Below are 4,669 nucleotides of genomic sequence, written 5' to 3'. Positions count from 1 at the left end.
CTTATTTTATTTATTTAGTTATATATATACTCCCTCCGTCCCAGCTTTTAGTATCCAACTTTCTTTTTTTGGCCGTCTCACATTTTAATATTCATTTATATTTTTGGTAAAAGTAGGTGGGGCCCTTACTCCACTTTAATTATTTTAACTCTCACATAAAATGTGAGACTCTTATTCCACTCACAACACATCAATCACTTTATTAAAACCCGTGCCGTTCTCAACTGGATACCAAAAGCCGAGACGGATGGAGTATATTTTTAAGCCCGTTTGTTTGAGCAGCACAAGCCCATGATTAGTTGTAGATATTTCTACAATTAATTACAATTAATTATAAAGATAGATTAATTAGAATTCATTATTTTAAGCATCAATGGAGAGGGTGAATCCACGTCCATCTTTCCTGTTCCTTTCTTCCTTTCCACGTTTCTTTCTTCCTTACAAATCCCCCTTCATTCATCTACCTCATCCATTCATCTGCCTCATCCAGTTCAAGAACTTCAGATTGGTAAAGACTTCTTCTCTATATTCATTTACTTCCACGCACTCAATTTATTTTCCATAACAAGTATTTTCTGCAAATTATTTATGCAGAATCAATACACCACAGCTCATCTTCATCTTCATATTTCTGCAGAACCAACACACCACTGTCTGCCTGCTTATCTTCTTGAAGGTCTTATCTAATTCTAATCCATGGCAAATATTGTTCGTACCACACACATAATTGAAAGAAACCTTTTGATCTTGTTAAAGCTCTAAACTTTTTGTGCTTGATTCTTGTTGTGAGTGTTGGTGTGTGTGGCGTGAGTCGGGGATGTAGCAGGGCAGAGGGGCCTCGGCGGCGGCGGCAGCGGTGACTGCTGCCCGTTCCGATGAGAGGGCGAGGGAGATGGAGGTGGTCGAGAGCGGCAGCAGTGGCCGTGGGGCTGTTGCTGTCCGACCAGAGGAGAGGAGAAGGCGGCGGCGATGGTCGTGAGATGAAATGGGCGTACGTGGGTGGCGATTCTCACCGTGAATGGAGGGTGAAGCGGCAGCAACCCGCCCGTTAGCTGTTGTCGTAGGTGCGAAAAGAGGAAGAGGAGAAAATTAGGGATTTAGGGAGAAGGGAATTTTAGGGATTTGAGGCGTGGAGAGTCAGGGTAGGAAGGAGAGGTGGTGGCCGGCTGGAAAAGCGGCGGCGACGGCCGCCAGAGTTGCATATGCCGCCGGACTGCGCGCGGGAGAGAGTTGAGACAGGGAGAGAGGGTGTCGCGGTGAGGAGAGGGACAAAGGGAGGTGAGAGATGAGGGAAGGGAGCAAGGTCGAAGGGGGAAGAGAGAGGAGGCAGGGCCGCCGGCCTCCGGCGACGGCGTGCCGTCCGGTGGCGGCGGCAGGAAGAAGCGTGAGGCAGAAAGGGAGAGGGAGGATTTTCAGTGTGTGCGCGTGCGCTGAAGTGTGTGTGCGTGTGTTAATGTGTGTGTGAGAGTGTGTGTTATGTGAAAGAAAGGGAGAATAGGAATTAAGAAGAAAATGTGTTGGGCCTTTGCAATTTATTGAATATGGGCTTTATATTACTAGACTTGATTGAAAATGGGCTTAGTTGTTTATAATTATTTTTGAGTCTGCTTAATTATTGATCATGGTTTAATATTTGTTGATTAATGGAATAATATGACCTATAATGAGAATTATTTGATTTGTGATTAATGAGATTATAATCAATTTAGATTGATTAGAAAGTATTAATTCATGACATACTTGATTAATGAATTGATGAATGAAAATGCATCAAAATTTTATTATGTGCATATAGTTGAATGTAATTTACATGTTATTTGGTTAATGTATTTATGAAATTATATTGTGACTATGAAAGAAAAATATTTATGCATTGACATTCTTTTTAAGTTAGTTTTATGAAAAGTCGAGCAAAGGGTATTGTTGGTACTCTTAGCTGAAAATTAATTTTTAAGATTATAAAGTGAGTTTTAAAAATCCGGGCATAGCGAATCAGAATTTAGTAGCCTCACTTTGCTAATATCTAAGGCTAGTATCACGAGACCTATTAAGTTTAGATTATCTTGTAGGTTCAATTGACTAAGAGGATTAGCATTGCTTTTACGAGACAAGTTACGTTTGACTTCGAACTTTGTCCAATCAAGGTGGGCTTTATTTTACATAAATGTATTTTGAGTTATATAAGCTCTGATATTTCATGAAAATGTTCGTTTATCCAATATAAATGTTTTTATGTGCGTTCTGTATTGTTTAATGCTCGCATAATCATCGATCGAGATTCTCATTTGGCCTAACACGTTAGATGAGGATTGTGTACACAAGGTTAGTGGCTCGATGGGTTGATCGCCATCGTGCACTAACAAAGCTAAGAGGCGTTATAAGGGTACTTGTCTGGATGTGTTCCGAAGCACATAAATGATTATTGATCTGACCGGGTGCGTCCCGAGATTGATAAATGGGAAAAAATAAAGCGATCCGTCGGTGGCTAGAGGTCCGGGATCATAAGCAGCGAGTAACAATCAAACGTCACATGGCGCGCCACTTAATGAGAAAAGTTTTATCATGCTTAGAAGTGGATTTCTGTTTTAAAACCTTCTGAGTTATGATTGTGATATTGGATAAACTGCCTTGGTTATTTCATAAAATATTTATAAAATGCATAGCTCACTGAGTACACTAGTGCTCAGCCCAAAATATTTTTAAATATTTTCAGGTTGATCGGTTGGTGCAGATGGGGTTGAGCTGAGGCTTGGATTCTACTTCGTCTTTTGCTTCCGCTAACGACTAGCTTGCTATCTTATCTTTCAATCCCTTAAACTAAGATCTTCTATCATATGGTGCAGTATTATCTTGTTGAGCTTAGACTCTTAATTTGTATTTCTATTAATGAAGTCATCATTGATTATGATCAGAGTCGCATAACTAAACTTATGTGATCCTGTGAGTTTCAATATTATCAATTGATTGGCATCACTCAATGCCTTTCGTTTTATCTCTTCAAATTATGAATAACCTATTTAAAAAGGGTAAGTTGTCAAGTTTATTCAGCGCAGTCAAGTTTTCTCTTTATTTTCCTATTTCTTTTCTAAGGAGCTGCGAAATAAACCTATTTGAATCATTGGGATCTTTCTCGTATTACAACCTTGTTTTATATCATCACCCTCCTTTATTCTAAATAGTTCTTTTATTTATTATATTTTATTTTTCCCAAGAACGGGCTGTTACACATACTCCCTCCGTCCATGAAAGAACTTCATATTTTTCCTTTTTGGGACGTCCATTAAAAAACTTTCTACCTATTTTTGAACTATACCTCACCACTCATAATTCCTCTTACTTTCACTTTTTTACAACTCTCAATAGTAATTATCACATTTTCACCACTCTCAATACACTTATCAACTTTTTCTCCACTCTCAATATAATCTTTTTCTTAAAACGCGTGTCACTGCCTCCTAGAAATTCTTTCATAGACGAAGGGAGTATTATTTATTACTCCAACTGAGTTTTTTTTTTTTTTTTTGAAATGTCTTATTATTATTCTAATAAAAAAGAGTAAAATAAAAAAATACCATATTTTTACTCTCAAAGTTTGATACTGTTTAACACTTATTAAAAAATAAAAATAAAAAAGACTGAATTTGTACTGGAGTTCGGGCGCCGCCCTCGATTTTTGTGGGCATTTTGTATATTTTAAACATTTTTTATTAAACGACAAACATAATAGTAATGATAACGAACAACAATTTAATAAATTATATAGTTTCAATATACTATAAATTTTTTTGTGGCATTCCGTATATTTAGGCATTTTTTATTAAAAGAAAAGCATAATAGTAATAATAACAAATATTCTCTCCGTCCCAACAAAAGCAGTGCGCTACTTTTCGGTACGGGATTTAAGAAAAATAAGATTGTAGTGTAAAAGTATGTAAAAGTATATGAGGCCACATTGTTTGCAGTGTAAAATTGTTACCAAAAAAGGAAATGCACCACTTTCGTTGGGACGGCTCAAAAAGAAATACGCACCGCTTTCATTGGGACGGAGGGAGTAACATTTTCCTACATTATATAGTTTTAAATAACACAACTAAGACAAAGTTCTTTTATAATAGGTACAAAAAAAATATACTTTAAAAACAATAATAATTAATCTCAAAATTTGGGAGAAGGCTCCAACCCCCCTTAGTCCCCATGTGATTTCGCCACTGATTGTATGGTACACTCAATTGTATGGTACACTCAATTGTACCAAGACCACCTCTTTTTGATGAAGTTAATTTAAATCTAGTATTTCAATATTATCAATAAATATCCTAGTTAAATTATAAACACAAATATTAATTGTAACGCCCTACTTTATGCTTGTGTTAAATTAATTTAAATTAATATTTATTTTTGGTGATTGAAAAACATAATATTGTGATACTTGATTGCATATTAAAAACCACTACAAAAAATAATAATGGATAACTATTTTTAGTTATTCGCTTATTAATATCTACTGCGGCTTAATATCTTGGTGAATGAATATAACACATTGGTTTGAAGTTTGAAGAGAGCAAATTTTTCCTTTTTTTTTCGACTGCAGTAAATTTGGCAGCAAATTCATTAATTTTTAGAGCAGATGCAATAATTTTAATTGATGCCCCGTTCTTACGAAAATAAT

At 36.2% G+C, this 4,669-nt stretch overlaps 1 long non-coding RNA gene across 1 annotated transcript; it reads left to right on the top strand.

Annotated features, from left to right (window-relative positions):
• The first annotated feature begins 370 nt into the window (after positions 1-370).
• Positions 371-2,990, top strand: LOC131017411 (uncharacterized). The gene is made up of 3 exons (XR_009099599.1): positions 371-508; positions 595-2,144; positions 2,714-2,990. It is a non-coding gene; the product is annotated as an uncharacterized LOC131017411 (long non-coding RNA).
• Positions 2,991-4,669: the final 1,679 nt, after the last annotated feature.

Source organism: Salvia miltiorrhiza, chromosome 3, assembly GCF_028751815.1.
Source record: "Salvia miltiorrhiza cultivar Shanhuang (shh) chromosome 3, IMPLAD_Smil_shh, whole genome shotgun sequence".
Lineage (NCBI taxonomy): Eukaryota > Viridiplantae > Streptophyta > Magnoliopsida > Lamiales > Lamiaceae > Salvia > Salvia miltiorrhiza.
The sequence above is the reverse complement of the archived record's forward strand: the minus strand, read 5'-3'. Positions and strand labels throughout refer to the sequence as shown.